The sequence below is a fragment of the Macaca mulatta genome, chromosome 6, assembly GCF_049350105.2.
Source record: "Macaca mulatta isolate MMU2019108-1 chromosome 6, T2T-MMU8v2.0, whole genome shotgun sequence".
NCBI lineage: Eukaryota > Metazoa > Chordata > Mammalia > Primates > Cercopithecidae > Macaca > Macaca mulatta.
Window position 1 is genome coordinate 181,570,552 of NC_133411.1, and position 12,207 is coordinate 181,582,758.

Consider the following 12,207-nt stretch of genomic DNA (forward strand, 5'->3'; position numbering starts at 1 on the left):
ACGATGGGGATGTCCCCTTCTGAGCCTCCACATCGTGGCCCCTACCTGGGGCCCTGTAAGACCACAGCCTCCCTCAGCCCTTAGGAGGCTGCATCCTGGCATCTCAGCTCAGAGCTGGGGTTTCCAGTGTGATGGGGTCTAGTGTGGTGGCTGAGTTCCCTCCAGCTGAGGGGACAGGCCTGCCTGTGCTGTGGGATCCTGGGCAAGTTGCATACCCTCTCTGAACCTCAGTTTCTGGAGCTTCAAAGGAAGAGGGATGTCAAATTGTGTCAGAAGTGGCTGGCATTTAGCAGGTGCTAAATGCTTTTTAGGAGTATTCTAGACCCTGCTACACCAGCTACCCCTTGCTCATGCCCTCCCATGTCCCATCTGGGCCAGGGGCAGCCTCCATCCTCCTCCAACCTCCTGGGCCTCCCGTGCCACCTCAGTGAGCCTGCCCTGCGACACTGTCAGCGACATCCACAGGTGACGCTGCACATCCCCGGCTCCCAACACAGGGTCTACCAAACAGTAGAGCCTTAGTGTGTACACCCCTCACCCACACCCAGTGTGGAATTTCTGGCACTAGCACTCCTCCCTTCCACGAAGAATGAACCGGAGTGGTGAGCTGCTGGTAGGGTCGTGCCAGGCCTTGGGGCCGGCCCAGGCCCCCACCCCTTGCTTGTCTTGGCTCCCAGTCGAGAGCTCTGGCCCCAGGCCTGGGAGGCTGACCGACCTTAGACTCCGGGGGAAAGCCACACTTTTGCTCAACTCCCAGGAGCAGCCCCGCATTCCAGGAGGGGCGTGGGAAGCACCAGGCCTTCCCCAACTGAGCTGAGCGGGGAGCTGCCTGCAGCCACACTGGCCCCCACAGCCTCAGCGCTGGCCCAAGCCCACTTTGGGTTCCCCAGGGACAACCACCCCACCTCAGAGGGATGGAGATGGGGCTCTGAGAGATTGCTACTGCCACCCCAGGAGAGAAACACCAGGACGTTCCCAGGGAGCCCTCTCCAGCTTCCCCATCTGTCCACAGTTTCCCACGCTGACTCCGTCTCCTTTTTCTGGTGCCACCCCACCCCGATCAGCATCAGAAGAGTTCCCTGCATGACTCTGAGCAACAGCAGACTCCCTTCCGCCTCCGTCCCCTCTGACAGGTGGTCCCAGGGCTGTCTACAACCCAGTCGAGGGCCATCCCTCCCAGCTGACCTTGCTATCTTTCCACCCTGCAGCTATTTCAGCTGGAGTTGTTATGAACACAGACCCAGCTTGGGGGAGCCTCCCGCAGTGTACCCCCCAGCTGGACCTTGGAGGCTGGATGGCCCTCGGCCGGCAGAAGTTCCTCCTGGGCACTCCCTGCAGAAAGGAGCTGCCCAAACGCAGAAGCGGATGGGCCCCCGTGCTGGAGGAGCCCTCCAGGGTGGGGGCAAAGGTCCCAAGAGACATTTGCCTTCTGCAACAAACCAGACTTTCTCCAAGAGGTTCCCACGACCCTGCTGGCTGGCGCTGCTGAGCAGGCTTCCTCCCACAGGGCAGGTCCCCTTGGCCCGCCAGGAAAGGATGGACGGACAGGCAAAGGGCAATGAAACAGCCTGGGCCGGGAGTGATCCTGGGTGAGGGCTCCGTCTCCTCTGGCTTCCCTTACGGCACCCTCACCATAAGGCAGTGAAACGGAAAGTCCTGAAGCACAGGGAGGCGGCTTTCCAGGCTGCTGGGCGGATTGCGCAGGGATCGGACAGTTTCTTTCTAGAAGATGGAGCATTGTCGCCCTCTAGTGGCCATGGTGAGAAGTGGCAGAGACCGGAGCCGAAAGACATTGGTCAAGGTCCAGGTGCTGGACAAATTTACTCCCCCTACCATCCCCCCCAGCACATCCTGCAGAAGCCGCGACGACCGGGAAGCCAGACTCCTGCAAATGGCTTTGTGGATCTGGGTAACCTTGAGGAGGCATGTCAGGGTGACACTGGGTCTGGGTCTGGGGTCAAGTCTGCGTTTGTGGGTGAACTGGAGCTGAGGGTGTGGTGGGCTGGGGCTGGGGCTGGGGCTGGGAAAGGATCTCCCCGCCCCTGCAACGCTGGGAGGATGGCACATGGACACGATGCTTCTTTACTCTGGTCCTACTGATCTGACCTGCTCTGTTTAACCCGCACGTCTGACCCTGTGCCAGGCACATTAGAATAAAACCAGTAGGGGAGGAAAATGCAATACTTTTAAAACCCTCAAAGATAGACAGAAATGACAATGCAGCTAAAACTGCACCTTTGACCATCCAAAAAAAAAAAAAAGTGCCTCCCCAGTGCTTGAGATATTTATGCCCCAGCTGCTTCACGAAGCTTGCTCTGGGGCCAGGCATGGTGGCTCACGTCTGCACTTTGGGAGGCCGAGGTAAGCAGATAACTTGAGGTCAGAAGTTCGAGACCAACCTGGCCAAAATGGTGAAACCCTGTCTTTACCAAAAATACAAAAATTAGCCGGGCGTGGTGGCGGGCACCTGTAATCCCAGCTACTCAGGAGGCTGAGGCAGGAGAATTGCTTGAATGCAGCAGGCAGAGGTTGCAGTGAGCCGAGACTGTACCACTGCACTCCAGCCTGGGCAATACAGCCAGACTCTGTCTCACAAAAAAAAAAAAGTTTGCTCTGGATTTGTGACAAGCTCTGTAGATTGGAAACCTCTGCAGGTTCCGCCTTTCAAGCAGGAGTAGCAGAAACCCAGCACAATTGGCCTGTGTCAGTCTTGATGGAAGGTATTTACTGGCTGTGTGCCACTGAAAGGGGTTGGACTAAATGGGTTTCAAATGATGATAGCACCATCCTCCTCTCTCACTGCCTCTGCACACGGTAGCCCTGACATGCCCAGAATCATATTCTCCCAGATTCAGGTCCAGCCTTACAGCAAGATCTGGGATTGTATCTCCCTGGACTGACTTCAGTATGAGAAGAACATTAATGATACGTTGTTAAGTAAAAAAATGTAAAAGCTACAAAATCATATATACCATATGATACCATTAAAATATACATGAATAATTTGTCATGGGAAAAAAGGCTGAAGGAATGTACCAAAATGTTAACAAAAGTCATCTTGATGGAAGTATGGTGGTGGTGAAGTAAGAGTGGTTTAATTTTCTTCTTTTGCTTCTCTACATGTAAGAAAAAATTTAAAATTCTGTAAGGAACATTTATTGTTATAATAAGAAAAAAATTGTTATTATTGCTTAATGCAACAAGGGTCTAGATAAAGACATAAAAAAAGAACCGACAAGAGGAGACAATCTTCTAAAGACAATGGTCAGGCCAACCGTGGGGCTCACGCCTGTAATCCCAGTACTTTGGGCTGCCGAGGTGGGCAGATCACCTGAGGTCAGGAGTTCGAGACCAGCCTCGTCAGCATGGCAAGACCCCATCTCTACTAAAAACACAAAAATTAGCCAGGTGTGGGGGTGGGCACATGTAATCCCAGCTACTCAGGAAGCTGAGGCAGGAGAATCACCTGAAACAGGGAGACGGAGGTTGCAGTGAGCTGAGATCATGCCATTGCACTACAGCCTGGGCAACAAGAGCGAAACTCCATCTCAAAAAATAGAAAATAAAAGACAGTGGTCAAAGTACAGCACGGTGAATTAGCAAATCAATCTAACACGACAAATCTCTGCTCTTACCATCCTCATTGTCAGGGACCAGGGCCAGAAATGGAAGCAGAGGTTACAACAGAATGACCAGTGTTCTGGCCAGGGTAAACCCAGGACATTGTGGGAGCCCTGACTAACCCGAGAGGGTCGGGGAGGTGTCCAGGAAGAGGAAACTTGGAGGAGCATTTTGAAGGGGGAGGTGATAGCCTCCAGGTGGAGCTGAGGAAGAAAGGATTACCAGGCAGATGGAAGAGCACAGCAAAGGCGCAGGGGAAGCTTATTCCAGCTTGAGTGGCCCATCAGGCCAATAACCACCACCACAACAAAAGGTATACGAAGAAGCTGGTTTGGAGAGGATGCTGAACTCCACCTTGAGGGTTGCTTTTGAATATTTCTTTTTAAATAGTTCTTTTTGCTTTCCTCTCCTCCTTCATGTAAAATAGAAAACACGCTCTGATTCAGCTGCTAAGCCTCTCCCCAGGGGCGTGGTTTGACTAATAAATTGCATAATGGACCTACTAATGCTAAGAAGTTAAGTCAAATTAAATCACAAGAGAGTTTCCAAGGACTACTTACCATTCCCCACTTGTCTGCCAGGGAAGAAGGAGCCATGCCCTGGGTGTGGATGAGATATGAGCCCTGTCAGCTCTGTGACCCCAGCACAGCCATTGGCACTTGCTACCCTCGGACCTCTAGGAACTGGTAGAGAATAACCCCGAACCGCGAAGAGTTTGCCTCTCTCGGGGCTCCAGTGGCGTTATGAGACTCCCACCCCTTAAAGAGCCTACAGAGCCCACCCCTGCTGTAGAGAGCAACGACCGCTGCCAGGCTCAGCCCACCCCCTCCTTCCCGGATAAATGAGAAGGGCCCTCCCCTCCTTCCCGGATAAATGAGAAGGGCCCTCCCCTCCTTCCCGGATAAATGAGAAGGGCCCTCCCCTCCCTCCCGGATAAATGAGAAGGGCCCTCCCCTCCTTCCCGGATAAATGAGAAGGGCCCTCCCCTCCTTCCCGGATAAATGAGAACGGCCCACCCCTCCTTCCCGGGTAAATGAGGGTGTGACAGGCCCACCCCTTCTCTGCAAAACGGAATGCCAGGGCTGCTTTGGGATGTGTGGCTTGGTGTTCACAGAAACCTTGGGAGTCAGAACCAGGCTCAGCCTCTGTGGCAGGACATCCAAGTTCTGTCATATCTGTTCCTCTGGCTTCTCCTGCCTCCTGCCTTGCTCCTCCACAGCCCCCACAGCCACCCTGCACCTTGCAGTACCCTAGCCAGCTTGAACCGCCTCTACAGATGCAGATTGCTCGTGGTTCCAGATACTCACTGAGTCCTCTTGACCCCTGGCATTTCCCCTGCTTACCTGGAACCTTTCCCTCCTTCCCTACTCAATGGAAAGATGCCTCAGGGCAGAAAGCAAACAGAAAGGACTCTGGATTTACTGCATAACTGATGCTCTCAGAGCGGCCTGGGCTGCCAGGGGAGCAGGCAGAATAGTGTTCTGCTCCTACTCCCCATCAACGCCTTGGCGCTATACCTCTGGAACTTGGCCGTGACCTTGAGGGAAAGGGCAGGAACCCCAGTGAAATGCAGTCGCAAAATAGAAATTAAGTTGTTGGGAAAGCAAGCTTATTTCATGCATGCCCGAGTTTATGGGTTGGGACTCACACCTGTTGCACACAGGTGTCTGTCTCAGTCTGGAAGTTTCCCACCCGCACCCCAAGTACACACACACACACACGCGCACACACACACACACTCACACACATAGCCTGAATCATGCCTACTTACCTGCTCACCATCCAAACCTCAGTTTCCATATGACCTCCTCCAGAAAGCCTTCCCCGACAGACCCCACCCCTGCTCCCGCATCACCCGGCCGGGTTAATGCGTAAGCATGTTCTCACTTCTCTGTCTCCTTCCGTAACTAGCAGCTCCTCAAGAACAGGGATGAGATCTAGTTCACGGTGGCATCCCTAATGCTCAGAACAGTGCCTGGCACTTAGCGGGCACCCCACAAATATTTCTTCACTTAAACGAATGACCACATGGCAGGTGAGGAAGACAGGACTTGGGGAAGGTATCCTAAGAGGAAGTTCTTTCTGACAGCGGCAGACATCAGCGTCAGGCCGTGCCTGGGACGTTCCTTCCACCTGGGTGCATGCTGAGCCTTTCGCGCCTCCGTCCTGCTGCTTAGTTTGTTCCACTTCTCCCCTCTCCACTTTTTGGGAGGGTTCTGGGGAGGGTGGGCAGAAGGGGAAAAGTGTAAGAAGTGTGCCGGCTGGGGCTGGAGGGAGGATTTTGCGGCATTTGGAAGACACAGTAGGTGGGAGACGAAGCTAGGGTGTCAGTCCCGTTGATGATGACTGGGAATTACAGTAGAGAAACGGCGCCCTGTGGGCACTGCTGGTTTTGTGTTCACAGGACTTTCCTCACACTGGCACATGGATCACAGCTTTACAAATGCCACATCCTCAAGAAAACACAGCAGACAGTTCCTGCCTCTTCCTCCACCTCCTCCTGAATCAGAAGGGAAGAGAGATTTCTATTTGCCTGGTGTGCACCGCCTTCCATAGCTTATACCTGGATCAGCTCTTCGGTTAATAAACATTTACTGAGCCCCACGTGCCCCAGGTGTGGAAGGTCCTTTATTTTCTTACGCTCTTTATTTGCATAATATTCCCTTTTAGACACACCGCCTTGGTCACTGAAGTGGACAGCTGTTATTTTTCTCCTGCCCAGCGTCTTGGAAACAGCACCTCAGTCTTCCTCAGGGACACCATCCCACCCCGCCCTGTCCCTGTGCATCGCACAGGCTGACCTCATTCCCTTGGCCGAGAACTGTGGCCCGGCCCGTCAGTGCCTCCCACCTCCACCGGACCCCGCCCCAGCCAAATTCATTGTCCACGCAGCCACAGCAGGGATTTTTCTTTTTCTTTTGTTTTTGAAACAAAGTCTCACTCTGTCGCCCAGGCTGGAGTGCAATGGCACAATCTCAACTCACTGCAACTTCCACCTCCTGGGCTCAAGTGATTCTCCTGCCTCAGCCTCCCGAGTAACTGGTATTACAGGCGCCCACCACTAAGCCCAGCTAATTTTTGTATTTTTAGTAGAGACGGGGTTTCACTATGTTGGCCAGGCTGGTCTCAAACTCCTGACCTCAGGTGATCCACCCGCCTGAGTCTCCCGACGTGCTGGGATTACAGGCGTGAGCCACCACACCTGGCCGGGATTTTCTTAAAACATAAAACCAGATTCCATCATTCCTCTGCTTAAAATCCCTCAGAGATTCTCGTATCAAACTCTAAGCTCTTTACCAGGGCCCGCAGGGCCTTGCATGACCTGCATAGAAGTCTCAACTGAAATGTGACTTGCTCAGAAGGACCCTTTGTAACCACACTATGGAGACCTTTGTCTATCTCAGCACCCTGCTTTTTTGGTTTGTTTGTTTTGTTTTGTTTTGTTTTTGAGACAGGATCTTGCTGTGTTGTCCAGGCTAAAGTGCAATGGCAAGAACAGGGCTCATTGCGGCCTTGACTTCCTAGTCTCAAGCGGACCTCCCACCTCAGACTCCAAAGTGCTGGGATTACAGGCATGAGCCACTGCACCCAACCACTCTGTTTCTATTCTTTGGAACATTTATCACATTTTGTCGGTTTAGCTTCCCCCTCACGACGGAGAGGGTAAGGGAGGGCAGGGACAGCCCTCTCCCCTTCACTTCTTATTCCCAGCACGTGGCATGTGGTAGGTGCTCAATCCATCTTTGAAGAAGGCTGGGATAATGACCTTGGGGTGGGGGAGGCCAAGCAGGGATGTGCTGGGCTAGTGCAGTAGCCCAGGACAGAGATGCAGAAGGTCTGCGCTCAGGGGCTGTGAAGCCAATAGACATAACTCGACGGAGGGTGTTTCTTATCCATCTGGGCTGCTCTGACAGAATACCATAGACTGGGAGGCTTGTCCACAGCAGGCACTTCTTTCTCATAGTTCTGGAGGCTGGGAAGTCCAAGATCAAGGTGCCAGCAGATTCTGTGCCTGGTGAGGGCCACTTTCTCACAGACGGTGACTTCTCGCTGAGTCCGCACATGGTACAAGGGGCAAGGAATGTCTCTGGGAACTCTTTTATAAGGGCACTAATCCCATTCGCACAGGCTTCATACTCATGACCTAATCACCTCCCAAATGCCCCATCTCCTAACACCATTACATGGTGGGCAGTGGGGTTGAATTTAAACATGTATTTTGGAGTGATACAAACATTCAGATCATAGCAGGGAGGATGTATTTTGGGGGCAGAGTAAACAGAATGGAAACTGCCTTTGCAAAGATCATAGCTGAGAAAATTACGACAGTGAAAGATACCAGACCTAACTGACCCCATCTTGCTTCTAACCTTGAAACTGTCCTTGTTCGTTCCTGGGCATAGGCTGAACTCGCTTTGGGAAGGAATTTAGTGTATGGTTTATAAAATAGGCCTTCCCAAAAGGCTAAACTGTTCTTGTAAAACAAATGAAAGGCTACCAGCCACCAAGTCAAGGTGAGAGGGGCTGGAATTCCAAATATTACCAGCCATTATTCCGGAAGTCCTAAGATTTACAACTTCCCCAATTACTCTTGAAGGTAACATCACTATTGTGAACCTACGATCGGCCTTTGGAGGTGTCTTTTTAGGATTTTGCATTTCTATCAACTAAATGGCCCCACCTGGACCTGCCAACCAATTCTGTGGCCCCCACCCAGGAACTGACTCAGCAGAAGAGAACAGCTTCGACGCCCTATGAGTTCATCCCCAAACCAACCAATCAGCACCCCCAATTCACTGGCCCCCTACCCACCAAATTCTCCTTAAAAACTCTGATCCCCGAGTTTTCAGAGAGACTGATTTGAGTAATAACAAAACTTCAGTCTCCCACACAGCCGGCTCTGTGTGGATTACTCTTTCTCAATTGCAATTCCCCTGTCTTAATAAATCAGCTCTGTCTAGGCAGCGGGCAAGGCGAACCCCTTGGGCGGTTACAGAATGTGCTGGCAGGCTGAATGGTGGGGTGGGGGGAGAAGGACGAACCCTACATTTCCCACTTGAGCACCTGTGTGGGACGGTGGTGCCAGGGCACTTGGGACGGTGGGCGGGCAGGCGTTACAGGAAAACCCACACGTTATGTTTGGGATACATTCATGGTGGGATGTCCGTGAGACATTTAAGAGAGGGGTTGTGTAGGCAGCTAGACTATGAGTCTGGAGCCAGAGGGAAAGTCTAGATTCAAGACATAAGTATGGGGGTCAACAGCACATTGACGGTGCTGAAAATCACAAATGGTGTGAGATCCGTTGGAGAGAGCACGTGTGGAGAGAGGACGGGAGCTCGGGACTGCCCTTGAGGATGTCCAAGATTCTGAGATCACGTAGAGAAAGAGCAGCCAGCAAAGGATCCTGAACAGAAGAGGCCAGTGCAGGCGACAGGAAAACCAGGCTGGGGTGGTGGCCCTGAGCTGAGGGAAGAGTTTCTCAAGGAGAGAGAAGTCAACAGTGAAGACACTGCTGAAAGATGTGCTGAAAGATGGGAATGGAGACGTGGCCTTTGGATTCACAATAGGAAGGTCCTGGGAGCTTGACAAGAGCTATTGCAGGGCCAGGCTCGGTGGCTCATGCTTGTAACCCCAGTACTTTGGGAGGCCAAGGAGGATCACTTGAGGCCAGGAGTTTGAGACCAGCCTGGGCAATATAGTGAGAACCCATCTCTACAAAAAAAAAAAAAAAAAGATTAGGCCAGGCACAGTGGCTCACGCCTGTAGTCCCAGCACTTTGGGAGGCCTAGGCAGATAGATCACCTGAGGTCACGAGTTCGAGACCATGCTGGCCAACATGGTGAAACCCCGTCTCTACTAAAAAATACGAAAATATTAGGCAGGCATGGTGGCACACGCCTATAATCCCAGCTTCTGGGGAGGTTGAGGCAGGAGAATCGCTTGAACCTGGGAGGTGGAGGTTGCAGTGAGTCAAGATTGTACCACTGCACTCCAGTCTGGGTGACAGAGAGAGACTCTGTCTCAAAAAATAAAATAAAATAATAAAAAATTAGCTGGGTGTGGTAGTTCACTCCTGTGGTCCCAGCTACTCACGAAGCTGAGGTGGGAGCATTGCTTGAGCCCAGGAGGTTGCGGCTGCAGTGAGCTGTGATCACACCACTGCACTTCAGCCTAGGTGACCAAGTGAGATCCTGTCTCAAAAAAAGAAATGAGTAAAATAAAATAATGAATAAATAAAAGCCATCCCCCATTTTCCAAAGCCCTCCTCATGAGCAATGCTGAATCACAACTAAGAACCATTGCTCTAGTGCACATGTCAACAAACTTGTTCTGTAAGAGACAGATGGTAAAGTTTTTCAGCTTTGCAAGCCATATGATTTACTGGCACAACTATGCAATTCCATCATTGTAGTTTGATAGCAATCACAGACAATTCCTAAGCAAATGAGTGGGACTGTATTCCAATAAAACTTTATTTAAAAACACAATTGGTGGGCCAGATTTGGCCCATGAGCTATAGTTTGCCAGCCCTTGCCCTAGCATGTGTGCTGATGAGGATCACCTAAAGAAGAAGACATTGGTGATGTGGAACGGAGGGAAAACCAAACAAGTGAGGCTTCCAAGAAAGCAGGAGGGGATCCAGGGCCCAAACGCTGTGGTGGCTGTGGTGGGGAGAAGGGCATTTGCTGCTGTATGGCAGGCAGAAAGAAAATGCAGGAAGGAGGTAGGTTTGGTGGTGGGCATATGCAGCTTGCCCCTGGAGACCTTCTATTTTTCCGTGATAAATGAGTGGAAGCCTCAGCTGAGAGTGAGGGAGAAGAAGGGGTTCTGAGAATATACAGACAAGGGAAAACCATCCTCTAGAGAACCATGGTTAGAGTGCAGGGCAATGAGAGACCATTTGGGAATCATAAAACCGAATGGAAAGTGAACTCAGTCAGCTGGGCAGTGGTATTTATGTCTCCTCCCCTCCCAAATTCATATGCTGAAGCCCAAATTCCCAATGTGATGACCCTGGGACTTGGGGCCTTTGAGAGGCAATTAGGTCCTGGTGGAGCCCTTGTGATGGAATTAGTGCCCTTAGAAGAAGACATATGAGAGCTGTCTCTCACTCTCTCTCTCTCTCTCTCTCTCTCTCTCTCTCGCTTTCTCTCTCCCGCTCTCTCTCCCCCTGCCCCCTCACCCCCGCATCCCTTTCCCTCTTCCTCCTGTCCCCAACATGGTGTGAAGACACAGCAAGAAGGTGGCTATCTGCAAGCCAGGGAGAGAGCCCTCCCCAGGAACCAAGTCACCAGCACATTGACCTTGGACTTCCAGCCTCCAGAGCTATAGGAAATAACCATCTGCTGTTTAAGCCCTGAGTCAGTGGGATTTTGTGAGAGTAGCTGAGCTGTGACAAGTGGGATTTTACTCAGCAACACTCAGCTGCTCCGGAGTGCCCTGGAAAGGGGAAAGGGTGGGTTTATCCAGGGTCAGGGCTTTGCCAGGCAAGCAAGAGGGAAGAAGCGGGGCACAGCAGGGGGTGGGAGGAAGTGACAAGGTGTGGATGGCAGACCACAGGACCTGAGCTAGGGAAGGTGGGAAATGACGGCTGCCGGGCAGGATGGATGGCGAGAAGAGGATGGGGCCAGTTGGCTGGAGGTTGAGGACCAGGGACTGGACATCGAGGAATCCTGAGCAAGTGGCCTGGAGGAGTGGGAAGTAGTGGCCGAGAGCTGGGACCTAGACTTGACACATCAAAGTTGAGGCCCCTTCTGAGAATGGCGGAGAATGGTGCGATGGGGGCAGGTGGCTGAGTGGGAGGAGCAGGCGGCTGCAGGTGAGGAAGGGGTGAAGCTGTGAGGCCTGGGGACTTGCCTGGGTCACTCCCATGTGGATTAAAGTTCCCCCACCCTCCCAGTAAGCTCAAGTCTTCTGTAAATACAGGCGCGGGTCAGGGGCACGAGGTGTCCTGGGGGCCGGCAGATGGCACCAGTGACTCGGGAGAGAGCAGCACAGCCAGACGTCTGCGGCTCCCAAAGGAGAGGAAGGAGCCAGGAATCCACATATCCGCTCCAGCTCCCAGGGCCCCAGTGTGGGGAAACCTCTTCCACCTGAGATACCCAGGGCACTGTGTCCAGGACATAGCCCATTTTAGGCTCAGAGGAGTGGGGCATGAAGGACTGCTGGACTCAGAGGGGACAGGACGCAGAGGGAGGGGAGCGTGGACTGGGACTGGGGAGAGCACCTGAGGGCAAATGCGCGTGAGCTGGGGGTGTGGGAATGTGCATGCGTATGCCAGTGACTGCAAGTGTGTATGTGAGTGTGGGGGGTGTGAGTAACCGTGTTAGTGTATGAATGTAGATGTGTGAGAGTGTGAGGGTGAGTGTGTGTGTGAATGTGTGGGTGGGTGGGTGTCAGTGTGGATGAGTGAGTATGTGGTGTGGGTGTGTCTGCGAGAGAGAGAGAGAGAGAGAGAGAGAGAGAGAGATAGAAGAGAGAGAGAGAGAGAAAGAGAGAGAGAGAGAGATGGATAGAATGGGGTTGGCTAGCGGGTGGTACAGGGCAGTGCGGGGGGAAATCCAGAAGCTGCTGGAAGGCCTT

The 12,207-nt window shown here is 52.5% G+C and overlaps 1 protein-coding gene across 19 annotated transcripts in view; it reads left to right on the forward strand.

Moving 5' to 3' along the window:
- The window catches only part of RPL26L1 (ribosomal protein L26 like 1), a 493,737-nt gene that overhangs the window by 211,118 nt on the left and 270,412 nt on the right, over positions 1–12,207 (forward strand). Inside the window, exon 1 of one of the 19 annotated variants that reach the window (XM_078003993.1) lies at positions 134–137. The exons of 17 other annotated variants lie outside the window; for them this stretch is intronic. The gene's annotated coding sequence lies outside the window, so the exon portion shown is untranslated. Of the gene's footprint in view, positions 1–133; positions 138–8,874; positions 8,879–12,207 lie in introns of those variants that run through there. One more of the 19 variants, XM_078003974.1, reaches the window with a different exon arrangement.